General features: G+C 31.7%; 2 protein-coding genes across 4 annotated transcripts in view; one reads left to right on the forward strand and one right to left on the reverse strand.

Annotated features, from left to right (window-relative positions):
- LOC105216621 (nuclear protein localization protein 4 homolog) overlaps window positions 1-25,401 on the reverse strand; it is a 92,158-nt gene that overhangs the window by 21,834 nt on the left and 44,923 nt on the right. The gene's annotated exons all lie outside the window — the stretch shown is intronic.
- Window positions 8,624-25,401, forward strand: part of LOC105216620 (kinesin-related protein 6) — a 37,964-nt gene continuing 21,186 nt past the window's right edge. The window contains exon 1 of one of the 2 annotated variants that reach the window (XM_054229278.1): window positions 8,624-10,124. The gene's annotated coding sequence lies outside the window, so the exon portion shown is untranslated. Of the gene's footprint in view, window positions 10,125-12,792; window positions 13,026-25,401 lie in introns of those variants that run through there. The other variant, XM_011191211.3, reaches the window with a different exon arrangement.

The following is a 25,401-nucleotide window of genomic DNA, read 5'->3' on the forward strand; positions in this document are numbered from 1 at the left end:
ACTAAGCCATCAATAAAGTTATGAAAATTGAAATTTGGAACATAGGATCCCATTAGGGAGGGGCACATTTGGAACCAATTTGCAAACCAATAAAGCTATATAAACCAAACTTTCTGCAGTCGTTTATTTTATACAGTCCATTTCCTTATACAGTGCAAAAATAAAAGAAATCGGATAATAACCACGACAACCTCTCATACAAAGGTTAGGTAGAAAATTACTAAAAGTGCGTTAACTCACTAACGAAAAACGTTAGAAACACCTAATTTTACATAAGAAATGGCAGAAGGAAGCTGCACTGAGATGTTTTTACAAAATGGAAAATGAGCGTGGCGTCGCCCATTTATGGGTCAAAAACCATATATCAAGAACTATTCGATCGATTTCAATGAAATTTGGTATATAACACTTTCTTGATACCCTGATGACACGGGTGGAATATGGGCGAAATCGGTTCACAACTATATAATACATATACATTAGGAACAAATGAAGATAGCGGAATAAAACATTACACAAATACTGTATTTGAGCTGTGACATCACTTGTGAAAAAATTGTCAGAATCGAACCTTGACTTTTCAAGGCCCCTGATATCGAACATAAAGAACTCAGTGCCTAAGGGTAATTTTTCACCGAAAATATATGTAGGTAAATCCCTCAGATATTTCTATGTAAATCATTCCCTCTGAATTTTTTTCTAATAGCAGTTTCTCTCTGTACCTGAAATGGTAAAAATCGGGTCATAACTTCCCCCAGATCCCATATACCTAATTATAAGTAATATTAAATTAAGTGAGCGTATAGTCTTCGATACATTGTATCTTGGTGGTGAAAACGAGTGAAATCGGTTTAGGAATTACCTCAATCCCCATATAATATTTATGATGATTTTCGTTATTCTATTGAACTTTATGCCGAAGATATGGGACGAATTATGTTATCTTTATAAAATTACATCAATAAATTGCGAGAATATAAAATGTTCGGTTGCACCCGAACTTAGTCCTTCCTTACTTGTTTTTAGTTAGATATGACAATATGAACTAAAAATTTCTTCAATAATTTTGAAATCCGGCTACGAACTCTATTATCTATTATAATATAATATTCAATATCTTTTGTTCGATTTCACGCATTGGTAGGCAACACATCGGTTCCGTCGCAAAACTGCTCAAAACTTTCACGTCCAACTTGCGTTGCTTTGTAACTTGAAATTCTCATATTTTCTTTGTGTGTTCTTTTGGTGCTTTATTTACTTGCCGCTTTTGTGGGGGAACTGTCAGATCACATAAATACACGTAATATGCAAATGAAGGTACGAGGGAAGGAGGGACACAGAGAGCACACAACGCCGCAAAAGTGGCTACACAAATGGAAACCGAAATACCGTAAAGGTGAAACCATATGTATTTGTGGTTGTGGTTAGAACTTGCCACGTAAATATTTAACAAGAGAAGCGGGGTGACAGACACTACACCCCGACGGGAGGTGTAAAAATTAGTGTGCATATGGAAATGAAATATTTATAGCACAACAAAAGCACGACATTGCTGTCGTGAACTGGATGAACTGAGCGATTGCCAGAGTCAACAGACATTGCTAATACTATGCTACTGAGTGAGCAATTAAATATGGAGATGGCAAGCGGAGGGTATGTAGGTGAGTATGAGTAGGGTAAGGCGAGCTGTGAGCTGTGATTAGTTTCAACTTTTCATTTATTATTCGTATTGCTAACAGTGTGTGTGTGTGCTTGTGTCTGGATGTTAGTATGTCAACTGCTCGTAAACAATTGACTTGTGTGTGCGCGCGCGATTGGCTTAAATGGCTGTGATGTGTTCATGGCATTACACCACCAGGGGAAACGTCATCGACTAAGCAAACTGAGTCATAATTACTATAAAATCACAGGCAGTCAAGCGAGCAGTGATTTATTCGGTGACAGTGACAATGGCAATGACAAGGACATAGTAGATCGCTTGGCGCTTAGCACACTGCGGCTAATGACCGAACGAATAAACCGAACGTTTTATTTGACTGCCTCTAGCCTTCGTTCTGGTCCATCATATCCAGACTATGAATGATTTCCAATATGTTACTCTGTGCGTTTTATTTCCATTTTTCAACAGTTATCGGATGTGTATTCTTATCAATTGTCCTAACAGAAACTCGATTTTTTTGATTATACGCCACGGCCAAGCAACGCTATATCAACAAATTTCTTTTAGGACAATTTGACTTATTTCCGATCTAAATACCAACCACTCTTACTGCCTTAAACCACAATATTGTATATTATAGTTTCGCTCAGACACTAATAGTAATGGAGAAAATACACAATCTTTGAGGAAATTTCGTGAAAGGAATGAAAACAGAAGCAAACAAAATAGAACTGAAAGTGTAAGTAAAACAAAGCTGGAAATTTATATTGCGTCAACAATAGCAAAAATCACTCAGACGTGAAACAACCGCACGCCTCTCAGCGCTTTTGGCTACATATATGGAACTATATATATATTTGAGCAGCATAGTAAGACGCAGCGCGCACTAACTCCTAGTCATCTTTACTGTTGGCACTTCTCGCATTGTTATTGTGCTCGCTTAAATACATATATATGTATTTGTCTCAAGAAAAAAGTGAAAAACAAGAAGATGTAAAGTGTTAACTGAAAAATGGTAATTGCAACTCACATTGCGTACAACGCCAGCGGCCAGACCATGGTTTACAATTGCATTCCCAGCGGTGGCGTATAAGTAATTTGCAGCTTAAATGAGAATGTGCGAATATATACGAGAACATACGTCGTGGGTTGTAGATTGTAACTACACTTGAAATTAGCAAGAGGTGTTAACTAAATTAACTAAAGCAGTAGAGTACTCAAACTGCTGTTTAGGTTCATTAAAAATATTATTATAGTTTCGCATTTAGAAAAAATCAAAATTTCAAATATTTCTGGCATAAATGTACATACTGTTGGCGCAAAGGTGACATCAGAATTCTTAAAAATTTTTAAATAAGGCGCAGTATTTCCCTGCTGGTACTCAAAGTCTTATACTTTTTTTATAAAAAATATATTTCAGCGACTAAAACCTACATTTTGAAGGAAGTAATTTATATTTACTTAATTTATTTCTGTGAAAATATTTTACCTCACCGCAAAACCAACGAGAGGACCATCAAATATATTTCAACAATTATGCCATAGAGTCAAACTTACCTGCAAAAAAGAAAGAAAATTTATTATTATATATACAAAAATATAACAAATAGTAATAGAAAACGATTATAGAAAATCACACAAAATATTTGTTAATAAATAAATGAACATATTAAATTAATTCAAGGAAATTATTGTGTGTATTTGTGCAAAGGAAATGGATGTACAAATATGAGACCACTTAAGTTAATATTTAATTTTCATTTTAAAATTTACATATGAGTATGAGTTAATGGAGTTAATGGATATTTCCTTGTATGTGCTTATATGTATGTGTGCGCGTACAAATATATATTTATTATATTTGTGCAATTTGCTGAGTGCCTTCCTGCACACTATTCTCAATTGCGCAAACAAATGGGCGAGAATATGTCGAGGAATTCAAAGTACGGAAATCAAATGCCAATATTGAATATATTTACTCACATCTATACTAATATTATAAAGCTGAAGAGTTTGTTTGTTTGGTTGTTTGAACGCGCTAATCTCCGAAACTACTGGTTCGAATTGAATAATTCTTTTTGTGTTGGATAGTCCATTTATCGAGGAAGGCTATAGGCTATATACCATCACGACCAAACAGTGGTAAATGTGGTAAATGTGTAAAAAACGGGATTTTGGCAATAATTCGATCTCAAAATGGCATTACGTTGGCTCTCGCATCTACTGGAATTGCAGCAACGCTACTTGAAGTTGGAAGAACGGCACATACGACATTGTAGCTTCAGTTAAACATGCAAATCTATGAAACATATATGAGATGAGCGCAATTTTCTAGAAGCACTTGACAGAACAATGAAAGATCTGTGGAATAATAATCATCGCTTTGGTGGCGTAATGATACTGTTATTGACAAACACATTCTGTTATTTCGAAATCAACAGCGGCGGAGGAATTGAACGCATGTCTCAAGTCATCGTACTTGTGGCGGCACGCGAAAACCATATGATTGACCATGAATATGCGTGTGTTCCTGCAACAGGATAGCACCGCAGAAGATCTGCAAAGAACTGGGCAAATTCCGGTTAATACTTCTAATGGTTTGACATCAATCCGAACATTAGCCAAATTTATCGTAACTACGATTGGTTGAGTGCACGCAGATTTTTAACTGTCAAAAATACCGATGTCGATGACTTAATCTATACGACTTAAAGTCAACTTCCGGGATATTTGTGTTCATACACATCGATCGATCATGTTGAAAATGAAGACGAAGCTGTGAATTATCCAGTGAAATTTCTAAATTCTTTGCCATTATAATGCTTTGTCATTTATTATGCTTCGCAATCTTCAAGCAGCTATCGAATAATGTAATAGTTGCAAGAATTTTTTAAAGGGACTTACAAGGGGGCAGAATGCTTGATTCCACGAATTTCTTTGACTTCCAACGATTTGCCATTTCAGTTCAAACGTATTCAGTTTTCAATGAGACTTGCATTTGGGATGACAATCAACAGGTCTCAAAGACAGTCGCTGGAGGTGTGTGGCATAAATTTCATTCACGAGTTGAAAAATCATCATCTGTACATTTACGCACCGGAACAGAAAACAAAAAATGTTGTTTATTAAGCTGCGTTACATTGAAAAAAAATTAGAAAAATCGCAAATAAATGTCTTCCAACACTATACAAATTCAACTTTGTTTTCAAAACAAATAATTTCATGCAGTGCAACGACTGCGGAGTCAGCTAGTATAGTATATGTATATATAAATAGGTTAGCACATACATGAATATATTTAAGAAGGAAATAGTGCTTAAGGAAAAACAATTTGCAAAATAAAGAAGGGATGAGTTAAATTTGAATGATTTGAGGTCATTTAAGTGAAGTTTCCAACGCCTCGACGGTAATAACCTTTTCACACAGCCGAATTAATTGATCAATTATTTTAAATTTTAATTTTTTAAATTTTAAAGTTTTTGCCCTTTACACTGCCGGCTACTCAATAACCGATTAAAAATTAATGTAGGATTTTATTTTGTATGGTAAATCGATCTTAATTAGCGTTATAATCGAGCAGAGGGCGGTTAATTGATCAATTAGCACTTATGTGAAAAGGCTGTAAGCCTCTGTTTCGATAAATTTGTGTGAAATTTCATTACAAACTAACTAAAAGTATAATAGTGGCACTCATTTAACGTCGCAATTATATAAAAATGGAAAATTGGCAATATGGTAATATAAGTTAAATGAGCGATCTGTGGCAATATTGTGGCAATGTCAGATGATTGCAAATTGCGACATGAATGCCACTGAAAATTGTCTCGCATATTTGTAAGATTGTCGTAAAACAAAATACATGTAAAAATCAACAGTTGTTTTACGATATTGCTATTTCGCGATATTGCCATGCGTTTGCGACGTTAAATGAGTCCCATTAATAATATATTTTTTTTTTTAAAGATAAATTACAAAAGAAATAAAAATTATTCGTTTGTAGCTCCGACTCAAAGAATATATTTCTTAGGAATTGTAGAATTTTTATATTTTTTTTACAATCGAAAGAAAGTGCACGTAAAGGTTTTTTTGATTTCTTAGACAATTTCAACATAATTAACTTATTATTATTTATTTTAATTAAATTTACGCCCTCTTAAAAGATTATCTAGAATTAATTATTATCTTAATTTGTCTTCAGCTTCAACTTGAAACAATGCTAAAACTGATTGTTCCGAAAGAAACCTAAATATATTGGAATCCATATTTTTTTTTCGGAATTATATTTACATTGAAAAGTAAAAATAGAGAAACATTTACAGAGTAAAATCCACGAAACGCAGAGAGCGCACATAAAAGCTGAAAGCGAACCCAAACAAAATAAATACATTCAAACGATACACAGTGACTAAAAAGGAAAACAAAAAACAAGTAATCATATTGAAAAGGCATAACGCGTATACAAAAACAAAACTGCGACTGCGTGCGAGTCAAAGCCTGGAAGGATATGCGATTTGGCAGCTCACATGCTCTTACAGGACTAAATGAATACTTGTGTTGTACATATATATATGTTTATATATATATGTATGTATGCATGTATTTGCGAATTTTGAGTACACGAATTTTAAAGCATATATTCATAAAATAGAAAGAACCTTAAAAACGAAGAGAACACACAAGAGCCTTGCGGTGAACTGTATCGCCGTTGTGCACAATGAGTCTTTGTTAATATGAACTTGACGAACAAATATATGTGAGTAAGTAAATATAATACAAAAAGCAACTGAAATATGTTATTATCTGCGCGAGTAGTTATGCGTGTACTCAACTCATATGATGTGTACTCGTTAATACATTGTAGTGATTTTGATAGCCAAGATATATTTTGAGCACAGATTTCACACACACATACATATTTGTGTGTACCTACATTTGCATGTTTGCAACTGTGTTCGTACGTATATCTGTCAGGCAATAATACGAATTTTCACTGCTCATAGTATTTTGCACTTAATCTTGTAATCCCCAAAAGAATCATATAGCAGGGTCATATACACACATGTAAAGAGTTTTACGCTGATACTATATTCACCGGCAGCGAAGATACAGCTGCGTTGCGAGCAACACTTTTTGGTAGTCCTTGGAATTGCGAGGATGTATAAATGTGTATATATGTGTATGAAAGTATACATATATATATAGGGCTGTGTTGGTGGTGGAATAAACTGATAAATATTTTGAAAATACATATGTGGTAGAATACTTAAAACAAAAAGAGACGCGATTTCTTTATATATTTTTTTTATAACAAGTGTTAATGTCACAGATAGAAATTTTGATTTGAGAATATTTTATAACAGTATCTTTTTTTGTATTTTTCAGCTATAATCGCGTAAGCGGTGTCTGCGCGAGAAAAAAAGAAAATGTTTGTATTAGAAAAGAAAGTGATGATTATTTCAGATAATAATTTCAGACAATGATTTCAGATTTTTCCATTAGTTTGGTGATTTTTAAGCAGGACATTCAATGTACTTAGCAGACTACTTTGTTTATTATATAAGGTAAGTATCTTCGCTCTGGTGGATTCGGCTATAATCTCATAAAGCGGTTCCCTCGCCAAATAATTATATATATATATCTTCGCGGAAGTAACGAGGTGAGCGCCTATTTGTAGGCAACATGCATGTAATAATTTATTGTTCAAATGTTTATTGCCTACATTTAGGATGCAATACATTTTATTTCGGCGATCATTTTAAAGAAAATCTGATTCTTACTCATACTGAAAATTGCTTTTTATTTTAAATATTTTTAGTATCACCTTATATTTCAGCTAAAAATTATTATTACTTTTTTAATAAGCTTTCACAATAAAACAAATGGTATATCTTAAAAAAACAAAGATTTATCGAACATAAGAACAAAAGTACAAATCAACTTCAAGCGAAAAAGTTTCTCACATAATTTTATTTTAAAATCGTATTAAATTAAATTTGCAAATTTCTTAAAAAATAAAATCGTGAACTGTTGAGCTAGTTTGTTTTTTTATTTTGCAAATACCTTGAAGCTGCTCAGTGTAAAAGCACGTGCGTCACTGGTGTAGCTGCAAGCAGTAAGATTAACGTGTTGCATGTGCTGAGCTTTATGATACTCATGCGTATCTACATACATATGTACGTGGAGAATCCCTGCGCGAATATATTTATGCACAAACTTTTACGCAGAACTCGGCTTACAAACACTGACATATATCAAATAAGTATACTACAAAAGTATGAAAAATAGTGTATTCATAACCGTAGGCTATAACAGTATACAGTAAATAGGAGGAAAATAAAGGGCCCGTCGCGCTGTAACAGCAAAATCCTTACAACATTTGAGAGTAAAGAGAAGAGAAACTGAGCGAAAGCACAGTTCACATTGTTTTTACTTTGTTGTTTTGTTGTTTTTTTTTTTTTTTGGGTAAACTTTTACTATTTTAATGTCGACATTGACTCTGACAAGTCACAAAAGCAGCGCAAGAAAACGCTAAAATGATGTGAATAATTGAGAGAAAAGACCTTGCACAGATAGAGTACAAGAGAAAGTAAGCTATATGGAATATTTAAACATACCTTCCCACCCCAAACTCAACCCCAGGTAAACTATAAACATTCCATATGAAGCTTTCAACAAAGCTTTGCAGAGAAACAGTGAGAGAGAGAATGAAATAGACGTGGATATATAACGAGAGTTTCATAAACATCCAAGGTACTGTAGCCCTTACATTTACTGATATTCTTAATATAGCTCAAACCAACTGATTTACACCCTCACCCAACAAGCTTCACAGTGGGCCAACAGAGCACTCCCGAACTAGCACATGCGAGTACATAGAGTGAATTTGTACTGCTCGCAAAAAAAAAAGCTTTCTCGTATTAGCTCATGCAATACATTTTGAAAGTGAAATTTATAAAATCACGAGCGTAAACGTGCATTTGCAAACGAACTGTCCGACGGTGCGGAGGACAAAAACGCAGACAATTTTCTCCAACAAATTTGCGCAAAGCAACGGTATTTCATAAAATAAAAAAAATAGCAGAGACAATATTTACTTTTTCTAATTGCCATACAACAGTTTTTCTCAAGCTTTTTGCTTTTGTAGCGTCGCGGAAGAATTATGCAAATGAGATGAAAATAACAAAATAAATAAATTAATTAAAATTTAGAGTGAGAATTAATGTAAAAAATATGAATGAAAATGAATGGTGCAAAATATGTGATAATAGAGAAATAAAAAGATTTGAGCGTCGCTAACTACAGACCAAAGGTGAATTTTTTAGTGTGAAAAGCTAAAGAAAAATTATTTATTTTCCTCCAAATGGTGCTAACTCTTAGCTACAACTTTGTTGCTACCAAAATCTGATTCAAAAGAAAGGAAAAGAGTTTACTAGCTGACCACTAGTAGTACTACACACTAACATATATGATGCAAATGAAACAATTAATATTTCAAGTACAATAATAATTAAATTTCAATTATAACAACTAAATAAAAATAATTTAAAATTTATTTCGAATATAAATTTACATTATTACATTAAATGCGTTAACATATGTCTCTTTCGACTATAGCTGCTGGCTTTTCAAGCTGACGCCTGAGCGTCGAGTCGAGAAAAGAGCACAATAGAGCGCAAAGAATGTACGGCAGAAAGAAAGCAGCAAAGTAGAAAGAAAAGTTGATGGCAAATATATACAAATATATATAAAAACATATACAAAAACAAATGTATGGGGAGAGAAAGGAAAAGAAATAATAGTAAAAGCCAAAGACAAACTCGAAAGACAACGGAAGCCACCAAAGAACAATACAACAAACACCCCACCAAACACAAAGGAATAACGAAATAAAAGAAATTCAAAATATTGCCAGTAATAAGTAGCAATTGAAACTAACACATACACAATCACACACAAAATAAACGCGCGTTATATTACACCACCGATACGAATTGATGCGGAGCAGCAACAATAACAATTGATAAGCAAAAGTTCCTAAGCAACTTGTTAAACAGACACAATTATAAGTTGTGGAATGCTACAAAATAACACACAAACATACATATAAAACAAATTTAAAGTTAATATTAGAACAAAAAAAAAAAACAACAACAATAATTGCCACCGGAGTGACGCGCACGTGGTAATTGTAGTAATTGCGCCACATGTTGCCAATGTGAACACTGTTGCATGCATACACAAATACATATACGAAGGGGGCATTGCAAAAACAAATAAAAAATTTACAACAAAATTGAGTTTGTAAAAGCAGAAAGCATGCATGCAATGGAAGTTTGAACTCAATTACTCAAACTCAAATTTAAAAATAAAACTAAACAAATGAATACATGCATATGCAAATAACAAATATTACACCAAAATAAGAGTAAATAAGTGTTGTTTACATATGTGAGTAAACAAGCAGGTGAGCATATACGTAAAGTAAATAAAAGTATATTAGCAATTTAAAACCAAAAATAATAAATAATAATAAAAACTGAATTGATAAAAAATAATCATAACTGGTGACGAAGATAATTTATTTAAAGTAAATTAAAAAATATTACAGATGTCAATAAATAATTAAAATTATTTCCAAATAAAATAAATTATATAAAACAATAGTAAATTATAAATTAATAAAATAAAAAATAATTAAAATAAAATATTTGCTAAATAATATAAGAAAACACGACAATTTGCAGAAATCATTGAATACTGATAACGATATTTAAAAGGTTAACGAATCTCTTCAAAATGACTGTCTATTAATAAGACTATAGGTATAGTAGGTCCAACAAGAAAGCAATCGGCTGTTTCGAATGAAATAATTTCAAGATGAAGTAGGTCTTGATTTTCAAAAAAAACTTAATTTTATTGCCAATTGCGCACTTAATTAAACGCTTTAGTCACAAAAATATATTTACGAAATGAGTTCCGTATACGCGAAACATTTTGTACTTTCTTTGTACTCATCCAAAAGTTGATTTGAGTGATGCAAAATACTAAAAATGACGAAGGCGTTTGCCCAGCATTGGAACCAATACTTTTTGGTGCGCAAAAATGTGGATGACATGATGAAACGCATTGCCGCCTCTTAAAAGGTGATTTGGTTACAAGCAGTATTTTCGAAGCTGATCCAGTCAAAGCATTGAAAGCAGTAAAACAAAAATTGGCCCGAAAGGACATACAAAAAAATTATTTGATGGAAGATTTCGTGTCACGACGGTAAAATCTTTACGAACTGCAACACGAAAAATGGTCAAGAATAGGCAGCTGAATATTTGGATGATGATAGAAGCCTTCAGGTCTTCACAGGTGAGTCCTTGAATGGCGAACACAATTGAGTCAAACGTTTGGCCACTTATGAAGTTGGAACTACACGGAAAAAGATGCAATCACAAAATCAATTAAAACTGAATTTTAGGGCAATGTGACGAAATTTAACAAAGTCATATGCTGAAAAATGAGTAGTAAATATGCATTCCCGTTGTAATGAAATTATAAAATATGGTGATGACTGCAAGTCTAATAAATATATTGGCGCCTTGTATAAATAATCTATACTACTATTATAAAGAGGAAAGATTAGTATGTATGTTTGTATTGAATGAACTCGAAAACTACTTTGCCGATTTCAAAAATTCTTTCACCATTGGAAATCTACATTCAATCCGAGTAACATAGGCTATATTTATTGCTAGAATCACAACTTTCTGGAAATAGTTCCCAGGTGTGGGTATCAAAAAGACTTCGTGATGGAGAATCTTAATTTGAAACTGAAAATCGTCCTTCAAGTCATTTTCTTCGTATCGCAATCGCGTGCCAGAGAGTCGAGTAACAAACGCTCGCAGCTGCTTGCTGAACAAAACTTCAAAAACTCCCAAGTACGCGCTTGAGAGTCGAGTACGGATCGTGTGCAGCGGCTTGAAGAACAAACAAATATTAGAAATATACAAGCTCGCAATAGGTCGTCGAACTCTGAGCGTTCCCAACGCCTTCATAATCAGAGAGAAAAACAACGGACACAAAAGAGTAGAGGTCGCAATCAAGTTTTAGCGCATTGCAAATATGTAATATATAATTTCATGTTCCAATTTTCCTCATTTTCCTTTTTTTTTAAATGAACCCACGAATGAAACGGCAAAGTACATACATATGTATGGGAGAGTGTGTATAAGCGTATAAAATCTTATAACTTTTGATTGTTTAAGCCCGTGCGAAGCCGGAGTGGTCTGCTAGTTATTTTATAATTTTGTGAACTTTTTTTTAAAAGACACCTTTATTTTTTCAGTTACTTAAGCAGATTGCTTTCTTGTTGAACCTACTGTATATGTTAAAAATTCTGTCTGAATGTCGATTTGAAATATGGCTTAAGATTTTTACTTTCTATTCTCGATATAAATTCCTGGATAGAATCAATGTGAAAAAAGCCTGCCGTTTCAGAAATCGATATCCTCATTCATATACATAACTCTAAAAAAATATCTTTGAGCACTACTTCTTCGTAAATTTGTAAAAATGAACGAACACTCGGTATTCAAGAGAACAATTGAGTTATCGATACTTAAAGCTCATTATCTGTATTTTTTATTCAATAAAAACTTAATTTTTAATTATAATGAGTACATTTCGCAAAATCATGCATATACATTCGGCATGTTTCATACAAAAAAAAATATTAAATTATATTTATAAAATACAATACATTTAATTAAATATAAATTAATAAAAACATTTATATAATTTTGAGTGAAGAATATATTATTGAACAGAAATGTAATATTAAATTATTATTCTTTTATAAAATGAATCAACCACATTCTTATAACAAATTTAATTAAAATTAAAAAAAAAAGTTTAATAAACATATTTCCAGTTGCGGCAGTGAAGCAGAATCACCGTTAATTAAATATATGTAAGCAAATACGCGAGCGTAAGGAATCAATAAAGTAAGCCCTCCAATAGTTGAACTAATTAAATTATAAAGCAAAAAATAAAAAAAATTACATAAAAAATAAATTCCACATAAGAATATACGTGAAATAAATAAGAATAAACAAAAATACAATAACAAAAACTAATTGCAACTAATTGCAAAATAAACGCAGCAAAACGGCGAAAAACGATTTGGCAATAAAGAATTTAATAAAAAACAAAAATAAGCCAGAAAAAAAACAATTACTGCAGCAGTCTAAATTGAAGCACGTTACAAAAGCAACAACAATAACAACAATTGTACATATAAACACACACGATGCTGTGTTTATAAACAAACATTAATGGTTTTTAGCTGTGATATAACGACTAGCGATAATTTGAAACGGTAGGCAAAAAGAAAAACAACAACGAATTTTGTTGTTGTATTACAATAATGCATCTCCATTATTCATTTATTTATGTTGTATATACATATATTGTATATTGTGTTATACAGAGTAAACCCATTCAATTTACTATTTGAGAGTAATAGCCTTTTCACACAGCCAAATAAATTGATCAATTAAAATTTTAATTGAGAAACTAGTGTTTGCCATTCACACACACTGCCGGCTGCTGGATAACCGATCAGTTGTTATACATTTTTGTTTTTGCTTCTCATAAAAAGTTGATAAGTTTCATCAGCTGATTGCTATTTTTAGCAGCGACATCTACCAACGTGTTGCGTGAACAACAACTTGCAGACAAAGAACGTTACAGATTTGCATTTCATTTTCAAGTCGATTAATTTATATTTTGTATGGTAAATCGATCTTTATCCGCGTTTTAATCGAACAGAGGCCGGTTAATTAGCTCCTGTGTGAAAAGGTTATAAGTAAGATAGAATTTTATAACAATAACTCAAAACATATATTTTTGTATAGTATATATAAGAAATGTTTAAAAATACATTAACATTTAATTGAGTTCAAATTAAATTTAAAAAAATTATTATTATTTATTTAGTTGTTGTTAAATATTAAACATAATTAATTAATAAAAAAAAACTATACAGGATAATATAAAATTATTAAATATTTAAGTGAAAATAATTATTTTCATTAATTTCATTAATCATAATTTTCATTAAGTGAAAATAATTATTTTCATTAAATATTTAATCAATTTAATTTTAATTTATTTTTAGAAATTTACTACAAATACACATATACATATATATCCAAATGTGCTAAACAACCCGATTATTATATCTTAATCTCAGCACTGTACTTATATCTATTTAATTCAGGACTACACTAAACCGCAAAGTGCTTGCGTGAGCGCTACAAACCGCAAGCAAATTAACAGTTTGCACGTAAATAGATATGTATTGAGCATAGGTTTGTAAGCTCTTAAGCCGTATATACATATGTACGCACATATCACAGTCTCTACATACTTGAATGAGTGAATGAAGAAAACTTTAAGGCAAAGTCACCGAAAATGCTTTGCATTCCATTCCACTCCTTCTTTCACTCTACCGTTTTGTATCCAAAAATCATTTAATAGATTTCTTTGCTGTACATTTTGTTCTTGTGGCGAGATTTCGATATTTTATGGCTTTGTATATTATATAGTACGTGTGTGTGTAGGCATCAGGTGGTGTGTGCACAATTTAAGTTAAGTAATTGAGCGGGGAGTGCATTTAGTGAAGGGGTTGTTTGATATTTGCACATTAGAGGTTACATAAATTTGCAGTACATAGATATAGTATGTATACTCTTTAGTTTCTAAAATCACACATTTAAAAGCATTTTAATGAGTTTGAGGTGAGGTATGAATGAAATGCGCAATTAGCGTTAAGCACTTAGATATGTATGTAAATATGAATATCTCATTTACTGCAGTATTCCCTCTGAGCTTATATTATGAAATACATATATTATTTATAAAGACCAGTGCTTATGCAAATGTGATTTATTGCACATATAAACTTTAGAGCTGATGTTTCATATTATGCAATTAAAACAGTAAATAATTTTAAATATAAACAAGTCTGAAAGTCTTCTTGGTACGTTAAAGAGGGAAAAAGTGAATTTGAAATATGAATTAATGAATTTTCCATATGCAAATGCCATTATGAGGACATAAATCAACTAGTATCAAAAGGGAGATTTATCTATACAAATGGTCTTGATTGAGCCATTTAATCGATCATAAATGGACTTAATTAAGGATATCTATGATGCACCTATTCATTCTTCCTTTATTAGCTAGAAAGTTATTTAAGTTTTTATAAGATATATTGAAGCTAATTTCCATAACTAAATTCGAAAGAGTACCTTATTCCTAATTACACTAGATACTTTAATTGAATAAAATCTAATTAATTGCGAAGAAATTAATTAATATTAATTTCCAACAAATTTGTGTTGAAATTCCAATTCAATGCTTAGTGAGCTGTAGGAGATGCAACAAAAATAATCTTCAATTTTAAATCCCAAAGAACATCATTTGATGTTTCAATATAAACGGGAAAAAATTCTAAGCCAATTAATACTAATTGAGTGAGATTGATTGAATATGTATGAATACCAAAATTAATTACCTATTCAATAACTTAATTATCTCAAAACCTTGAACTTTTTGAATGTCTTATTAATACCTTACAAGCGAAAAATTGAATTTTTTTTCTTAATTCACAGTAATGTGGGTTTTACACATCAAAGCACAATATTACATGATTTTCTTGGGGTCTTCACACATCTAGCACCCATTCATGTGCATATTAGGTAAGCAAAATCAAGGTCAATGATGCACACATGCAATACGCAGTATAAATGTACTTGGATGTAAAGGAAAAGGGCAGACAAAATGCGACTTGTTGACTGGAACTAAGTAAAAAAGAAAGAGAAAAACTAACGGTATCAACGTAATCGCATGTCGTTTCACACCAAGCTTTGCCATGTCAGCAATGTAACGACTACTAACTTACGCTCACACGCACTCACTAAAAAGAAAAGTAAAGAAGGTGCTGTATTAAAGACACACAGTGAATTTCACGGAAACTCCCGAATTTATCATTTTGTGGTTGCAGCTGAATACTGAAGTCAGTCAAAGTAAGCAACAGATAATAAGAAGAAAAATACATAAGAGAGAGAGAGAGAGAGAGAGAGCTAAATGTGAGACTGTTTTAGGTGTGTGCGGTATATGAGACTATTGAGTATAAGCTTGCCCGGTTGTAGCTACTTATGTTAGGAACGCATTAAACGCAAATGTGGGTAGGTATTGTGCGATATTTACTTGCGTGAATGCATTTACAATCAAATAAAAAAGAAAACACGGTGTTGCGTAAAAATGGCGATACAACAAAGACATGACTCAAGTAAAAAGACTGTATTACCCAGAATTTATGCAATGAAATACAAATTCGAAAATTCTTGTTGACTGTAAATAAGCCTAACTGTAAATTATAAATGTTCACTACCGCTAAACCTTTTCGCTTTGAAATTGCGTCACGTATCGAATGTGCAAGCAGTTAATGATTCAATTAAAATGCCATAAGCGAATAGAACACAACGAAATAGGTTCGATAGAAGTCTAATGTAATAAAGAGAGGCAATAAATGATATATAAACTTGAGTAGACAATTCGCAATGTAGATATGTATGTAAATTCAATTTTTATGTACACATATATGTCTCTATACGTAATTCTCCAGCTATTGGCTCTCTATGAAGAAGTGATAAGCGATTATTTTTGAACACTTTACGAATTAAAGCTTTATGAAAACTCTCTATATAACTTCAAAAATATTAAATTCTTTTGAAGCTATCTCTTAAAGACTGTTGAATTTTTGTAGAGGCTCTTTCGTATTAGAATGGGTAAAACTTTCAGAAAAATTTCTTTTACACCTACAAACAAATGAAGCAAATTTTGTGATACCAAATGTGCTTTCCTTTGCAAATAAGAACGTCATGGCATGTCTTTTATTCTCAAAATAAAAAAAAAATAATCGACACTCGGCTTGTAGCTTTAGTAGCTTTTCTTAACGCATTCATAGCTGAAAAAATTACAGAAATTTCAAATCGAGACATAAAAAATCTCATCTCCCAGGCAATATAACGGTATTTTAAGCTACTTTACGTTAAAAGCTTCATAAAACTGTTGAGCTCTAATTAAAAAAGTGTCGACGTAGTGCTAATTTGCTCTACCTCGATTTCATGCTTTGACAGAGCTTTCAACTACTTTCAAACATTTCTGTCCAATTTTTTTATAAATCAACCGGATTAATTAAAAAAATGCAAAATCATCAAAAACTTGCGTGGAATTATTAGAATTAAATTGTACTTCCATTTGGCTGTTTAATACTTCTGTTGGCGCTAAGAATACTTTTGCAGGGTTATAAAAAGAATGCAACGTCAACAATTTGCACTCAATTATGGGCGTGAGTATAGAAATATGCACAGTTGAGTAAAAAATATGTAGCTCACTTAGCAGCCGAAATTTAAAAGAAAAAGGGAAACTAACACAAATACAGCCTTGAAAAATATAAGAAATGAAATAAAGTATGAAAATAACGATATATTCCATAAATTTTTCCATAAAATATAAAAAAAATTGCCTCCAATGTGAAAGGCTTCGCTGCCACTATCGAACGAAAGCAAATAATTTCAATTCCATCAGTAACAATATTGAAATTACACTCTGAATTTTATTGTATGTGTTAGCTTTTCACGCATTAGAATAACCAATGGAAATATTTTCACTCACTAAAAGCATATACAAATATATAAAATAATTAAAACATTTAACATTTTCAATGCGTGTACGTATCTAAAACAACAAAAAGGTTGGCTTATAAGTACGTATGTGTGCGTGCACGCCTGTCACTCCCTTATCAAGCGCACTGCCATGAATAATACTAAATAAGTTGGATGTGGCAAACAAGCTGCATGATATTGCGACAGCTGAAGACATTTTTCGACAAATTAATGACAACTTTAACAAAGGACAGAGTAGAAAGGGTTTGGGTTTGCGGCTTGCTTGAAGCAAATAAAATAAGCAAGTAAGTGTATAAATACAATAATATTGTAAAATATAATTGAAAAGGAAAAAATTTAGCAACTCTTTGAAAATGATGAGCAGACATTAATTATTCTTATACATTCCCCAACTTAAATAAATAAAGCGTCAATTCCTCTCGACACGCTTTTTTTGTATGTACTATGCTCCTAAATGTATGCAGCATTCACTCCAACGTACATTGTTACACTTTGTATATAAATCAATAATTGCGTATACGACATGTCGCACCAGCAGCTGGGATATATATGGTACAGCTTGTAGCGCAAAGCGGCTGATTTTAGCGCCCACACGCTACTGTGGCAAGCTATTTGTGCGCTGTTTATTTACCGTTGCTGCTTGTAGCCCACACAAGTTTTAAACATATTTTACTAAAGTAGAATGCTTATAAATATCAAAAGTGGTACACTTGTTAAGAATAATATAAATATAAGCCGGATCATAAAAATATATCTCGAGAAACGAAAAAATAACCAAGAAACGAAGAATATTACTATTTATTGACACTTGAGAAATTTTATTTTTTTTTTTTATAAACCGTTTGAGAATTGAGTTATACTTTGCTGACGAACGGAAGTAAAAAATAACTGCACACATCTCACTCACACAAACGTGTACTCATTGTGCTTCCGTTTCTAAATCGCGTATTTGCAACAATTTTACATTTTACACTCGTTGCAACAGGAAATCTAATTTGTTTTCCATTAGAATTTGCATAAATTGCGGTAAATAAAGTAACGCCATATTTCTGTCGCTACAGCGTCGTATACAAAAATAACTAAGGGGAAGTGAACGACATTGCGCGTACATAACAAACACGAATACACTCAAGCCATCTACTCACTCACTCACTCGCCCACTCAATCAATCAATCAATCATTTATGTAATGCTCAACGGCAAGCTAAACTATATATGTTGACAGCCGCCATCTTAGAACCATACTTTTTCCTGCTGCCCTATCAATCAGTTAGTGAGCATAATTGAGGAAATGCGAGCACTTAGAAGAATTTTGTTAAAGCAAATACATTTAATGGCGTAACATGAAAATACTACTTACTTAGTAGCATGCAGTTGACAGATTAAGATTTGAAAGCTTAACGGCTACTTGACCCACAGAGAGAGTGTAGAAAATATATGTATAATATATTAAAGCGAACAGTTTTATAGCTTTTCACACAGGAGCTAATTGATCAATTAAGCGGCCTCTGCTCGATTAAAACGCTGATCAAGATCGATTTACCATACAAAATAAAAATCTACATTGATTGTTGATTGAATTTTAATCGACTTAAAATGAAATGCAACTCTGCGACAAAGACCGCATTTTCAATTATATATAAGTTCTTGGTCTGAGAGTTGTTGTTCACGCTACACGATGGTAGATGTCGCTGCTAAAAATTAGCAATCAGCTGATGAAACTTACCAACTTCTTATGAAAAGCAAAATCAAAAATATATAGTAGCTAATCGATTATCGAGTAGACGGCAATGTGAATGGCAAAAACGGGTTTCTAAATTAAAATTTTAATTGATAAATTAATTTGGCTATGTGAAAAGACTATTAGCCAATAAACCGCTAATTATATATTTAAGAAGTAAGAAGTTTTCCTTAAAAAAAATTTAGGCGGATTTAATTTCTGCATTCCTATTCATAATATTTCATATTCCCATTTAGACTTTATTTAAAGCTTCTAAATTTATTTATGGTATTTAACTTCATATTATCCCAATAATGAAGGACCATAGATGTCTTTAAGTCAATGAACGTTTTTATAAAAGTTTTTTTATTGTGTCTGAAGCCAGATTTGAGCGTGTCCCTTATCCTTCTACAACAATTATTAGCTATCTCCCAAAATGTAGAGAATTCACCTCAAAATCTTCTACAAAATTCTTTTAAGAATTGATAATTTGCAATATATGGATGTCATCAGTAAAATCGTCGAAGAAAAAACAATATTTTTGACCCGAGAAAAAATATGAGTTTATTAAATCATGGTTTCAAACGATTATCACGGTTTGGCATATGCAAATATAAATCTGTGGAATATCATCAAAGTTCAGTCAAAAAATGTGAGGCATAAACGAAATGCTTATCAAAAAATATCGGCAATTTTTATGACATGCAATCTATTTACTATATATGTATAAAAATATTAAACCACTTTTTTAAACTTGTTTGCTTAACGGATTGTTTATTTTCTCTTTTTTTACATAATTTTATGTCAACACTTTGTTGCGTTGGCTTATACGGAAAAGCAAATACATATATATATATTATATATACATGAACATGTGAGAATATATTATGCACATATTTTCCTCCAACTAACCAACAGACGAAGTGGACCACAACTATTTGTGCAAAATACTTTTATTGACGGTTATCAAAAAGCCTGCCTCTTTGTATGCATGCAGGGGTAGCATACAAAGAGGCAGCAACAGCAAGTACTTATACAGGCGCATGTATGTATATATATAAATAATTACATAAGTTGTGTATATACACATTTAACTCAGTTTTATTTGATACCGTGGAGGTCAACTATGTATGTATATGAATGCTTAAAACCATGGCAGCAAGTATAGAAATTACTTTATGAAAACCATAAACAGTTTGCTGAATAAATAGCACAGTACGAAATCTACCAAAACTTTGTTTGTATGTATGAGTGCATGGATGGAGGGTGACTAGTATACTTGCGCATGAAATACTTGAAAAGAAAAACATATAAATGTAATATTAATAATGACGCTGGACCGAAAGTATAGTGGTTGTGTGCGACAGCTGCCTTTGCCTGAGCAATTCTGTATAGCTGAAGTGGAAATAAAAATTTTAGACACGTTTTGGTAGCACTCAATTATGCAAAGACGACATTCGACAACGTTTTCAGGTAGTTGGATAATTATTAGAAATTTGACCCGCTCGCTGGCTGGCTTAGGTCAAGGATCAATTTGTCATAATAACTAGGCAATGAATAATAAGTGGTAGGTGAGAGCAATTAATATGAAATTATTATTATTTTTTTTTTGTTATATAGATTGAAGTGTATCAATGTAGGTATTTGAGTATATTTGAATGTACATATTTAATAAAAATTATTTATTATTTGTGAGCATTAAATAGATCAACTTTCCAATTAACAATATGAGCTTTGAAAAATATATTTGTAATTATATTTGAATTGCACATTACAAAAAAATAATGATTTTGATTTAGAGATTAAATGTACTTTCTACCGAACAAATATTTGCAGAATTTATATTTTAAAAATAAATGGCAATTTTTTGTCAATTAAATTTTGCAATTCAATATTCCCAGCGGAAGCAAATGCCTGAGGTAGCAAAAATGTTAAAAATAAAGTGAAAATAAATTTTGCTTTTCTTTCTACGTATTCTACGTTTATAAAATTGTGCATGTATATGTTCTCTCACTGAAGCATACATTTACAGCATATCACCAAAAACCAATCAACTAATACCAAAAATGCACACGCTGCAAAGCGTACAAAGGAAAATCAAATTAGAATACCGTTGAGGCACCACATTGTCAAAATGAAGTGTATGTGTGGGTGTATGTATGAAATGAAAAGAAAGTGACAATGAAAGGAGTTATAAATGTACATATATTTTAAAGAATGACAATGCTTTCTCTCAAAAATATAAATTTTTACATAGTTGAATGTACTGTACATGTATCTCTTCATAAGAAAAATGTGCCAAAAGAATTACGCTTCAATTCAAGTGCAAACACTTGATTAACACATCGTTAAGGATTTAAATTCGCCTTTGAAAGGCTACAAATCCATATGCATACATATATATCGGTAATACATTGGAATCGGTTTGGCATGAATCGGGTTTTAAATAAATTTTCAGAGCGCTCAAATATAAGACTGTTGTAGTGCCAATGTTATATGTATGTACATAAACAAAATGAACAAGATGTAAAGAAATATGGCAATCAAAATAGCGCTCGCATTTACATTTTCTTTAAATCGCAAGCGCATAGTATATTAAATAAAAGCGTGTCAAATAAAAAGAATATTTGACAATAATACGCGTTGCCACAGTGAGAACACATGGAAACCGCATACATTCATGCACGTGCACGTATATGAAAGATCCTTGAACTAAGCAAATCCACAAAATCTCAAGAGATAAATACGAGGCAACTCAAAGCAGGTGTGTGTAAGGTGAAGGCTTAAAATTATGTTTTTATTGTGAGAAAGCTTTAAGCGACAGGATAGCGGAAAAATGTATACAATTTCTATATATTTTTTTTTATTTCATTTTTATAAATTTAAATAAAAAATTTAAAGTTTTTTAATTTTTATTTTAATTTATTTTTATTTTATTTTATTTTATTTTATTTTGTTTTATTTTATTTATTTTTTTATTTTATTTTTCTTAGTTTATTTTTTTAGAAGTTTTTTTTTCAGGCCTCGACCTCAGTTGACTGAAAAATATTGAGAAAACTCGTCTTTTGAATATTTCGGTCTTATTTAAAGCAATTTTTCAAATAAAATTGTTCAAGTAAATGGTGTAAATTATCAATATTCTTATAGAAAGAAGTATATACAATTCAAAGCTTAATGCACCGAAAATAAAATAGATGTATATATGTATATTCGGTATATAAATTTATCTGTATCAGCACACAATTGAATAGCATAACTCGCACACAACAAATATCGCTTGCATTAACACGCATTATCAGCTAAAATGGAACAAAATTTTGATGGGAAGCTAGCGAACTTTCCTCTGTTACCCAAATCAAACAACAACAAAAACAACAGCTATTAGTTGCGCTATTGACCTCGACCCTCGTATGTTGTTGCCACTTACATTTAACTGCTTAGTTGCGGTAAACGCAATAGTTTGTTAAAAGCAACTATCCATATTATACAAGTATAAAATGTATTTAAATACAAAAAAAAATACGAGTATATAAGTATAAGCAAAGGCAAAGAAAACACCAACAACGCCTACTATTAGCGATACTCGCTACTTAGTCGAGTTGGCTGGTGTGTTGTGCGCACTTGAAGTACAGCATATAGTACAACTAAGGATGAGGCTTGTTTGGTGGTCGCGGGTGGTGGGCATACTATAAGTGAAAGCACACTGGTACGAGCACTTAAACACTTATGCATTGCCTGCATTTGGCAACAACAACAAAGCGTAACTACATAGTTGACTTGTGTGATGGCGGTGAGCATCTCAAGTGTGAGATCGATTAACAGTTACTATACTACATGCAATACAAGTTTGTTTTCACAACATATAGATTGTATTGTTATGCTTTTATGGGTGTGTGTGTGTGTGTGTGTGTGTAGAAAAATACAACAAAAAAATAGCTATATGATAAGCATACAACTACCGTCCAATAAACTGCTTGAAAGGTTGAGGAAATTGCACAGCACCAGCTGACTGCAATGGCGTGGCCGAGTAAAAGCATTGGAAATGTTGACTATAACCGGAAGCAATTGCAACCGACAAATAATTTGAAAGTACAAGCTAGGAAGGCAGGATATGTTGGCATGTCATGCAATATGATTTTCACATGACTGCATGGAGTAATTCGAGTTATTATTCAATAAAGAATAAAATGATAAAGTTAATAAATTTTTCTTGAGAAATATTGCTGATATCAGAATTTATTTAATGATAAGATTCAATCAACTACAATTTTATTTTCTAAATTGTTCCGAATTCAGAAAAATAAAAAAGTTTATAGTTTAAAATATTTTTTGATAGGGTTGCCAACTTCATTTTTTTCGTTCAATAAAACTTTAAAGAATAAAACAAAATATTTATAATATTTAAATCAATATAGAAACGTTTAAATTAATAAGTTAACGAAACGATATCACAACAGGAATAAATACCAAATTAAATAGGTTTGGGAGCTGCTTAAATTAATAAAATATTAGCCTTTTTACACAGCCAAATTAATTGATCAATTAAAATTTTGATTGAGAAATCAGATTTTGCCTTTCACACTGCCGGCTACTCGATAACCGATCAGCTAATATACATTCTCACAGCGACATCAAACAACGCAGACAAAGCACGTATATATAATTACAAATATGGTATTTGTCGCAGAGTTGTATTTCATTTTCAAGACGATTAAAATTTAATTAAAAGTTAATGTAGAAAAATGAGATTTGAATTTCGTATGGTAAATCGATCTTAATTAGCGTTTAAATCGAGCACATGCCGGTTAATTGATCAATTAGCTCCTGTGTGAAAATGTTATAAAACGTTTCTAACAATTTTTGAGCATGCTACTAACTGCTCAACCGAATTTAATTAAAATAAGACAGAAATTCTCATATGTCACTTGTAGATTTATGCAACTGTATTTAATGTATTATATGTATATACTTATATTTATGCCAATGAATTTTTTTTTTTTTTAATTTTTTTTTAAGTATGAAACAAATAAATATGAGTAGGAAAATATATAAGACGACGTAAAGTATACTCCCTCGAAATTTATATAAACACACACATACAATTTAAACAAACAAAAATATCGAGGAAAAGGAGAGCAAACAACTCGCTTGATAGCAAAGTAAATTGAAAGTGAAACCGTTTAAGCAGAAAATACAAACGCAAAGTGCTTGAAGTGCATGCACTTGAGTATGCTCACTTTCGATAATATGCCATTTGTGGTGATAGATTGGAACGAAAAGCGTTAGCTATTCAACATAAGCTTTGGACGCAAGAAATGTGTCAAGAAATGGCTTAACAACAAAAAATACTATATATCCATTTGCCGTGCTTCTCTATTTGTTTTTTATATTTTTCATTTCTTTCATTTAATTTGTTTTATTTTTGGTTTATTTTTTTATGAATTGTGCGCCTCAAAAGTAGTGTTTGCACAATTTATTTACTTTTTTATTTACTTTGTGCGCACAAAATATTGGCGGATTTATTGTTTTCAAGCGCACTGTTTGTTTACTGGCTAACATTTTTTTCTTTTGCTACGCTTGGCTTGCTCTTGTCAATGCGCGAAATGACAGTTAGATGTGGTAAATATCAAAGAAAATATGGTTGTGTTCTTTCGTCATGACAGGCAGGCATGTTTGTTTTCACTAACTGTGATACAACGACTTTTCCAGCTGCATATTTACCAATGGAAATGTATGCAAAACTATAAAAAAAATACTCAATATTTAAAAATCATAAAAAAATTCAACTTTCCTATTAAACTGTCACCAAGGGGTAGCAAAACTGTTGAGAATTTTTTATATGTCAATACATGTACCATTTTTCACAGCTGTTAACAAATTTCAACTTAATTCAACACATCTTAAACAAACACAAAAAATCGTTGTTTTTTTTTATAAAAATTTACTCAACGAATCGTAAATACCGTAGAGACAAATAATATACAAATTATGTTTATTTTAACCGTAGAGAATAAAAAACATCACCCACAATAGCATCACATTTCACTGGAAAACAGGGAAAACTCTTCGCAGAAAAGTTCATCGCAAGTAGGCAAGCGGCTTGCAGCTTGCTGCTTTATTTTTTATTTTATTAAAATAATGCCAATTATTTATAAGCGATTACGTTGTTGTGCATACGCAGCCTGCAGGCGTTGCAAGATATTATTACGCTTAAGTACTGTTTGAGCACCACGCAAACAAGCGAGCGAAAATATACAAAGAAAAAAAGACAAAAACCAA

This window comes from Zeugodacus cucurbitae, chromosome 2 (assembly GCF_028554725.1).
Source record: "Zeugodacus cucurbitae isolate PBARC_wt_2022May chromosome 2, idZeuCucr1.2, whole genome shotgun sequence".
Taxonomy (NCBI): domain Eukaryota; kingdom Metazoa; phylum Arthropoda; class Insecta; order Diptera; family Tephritidae; genus Zeugodacus; species Zeugodacus cucurbitae.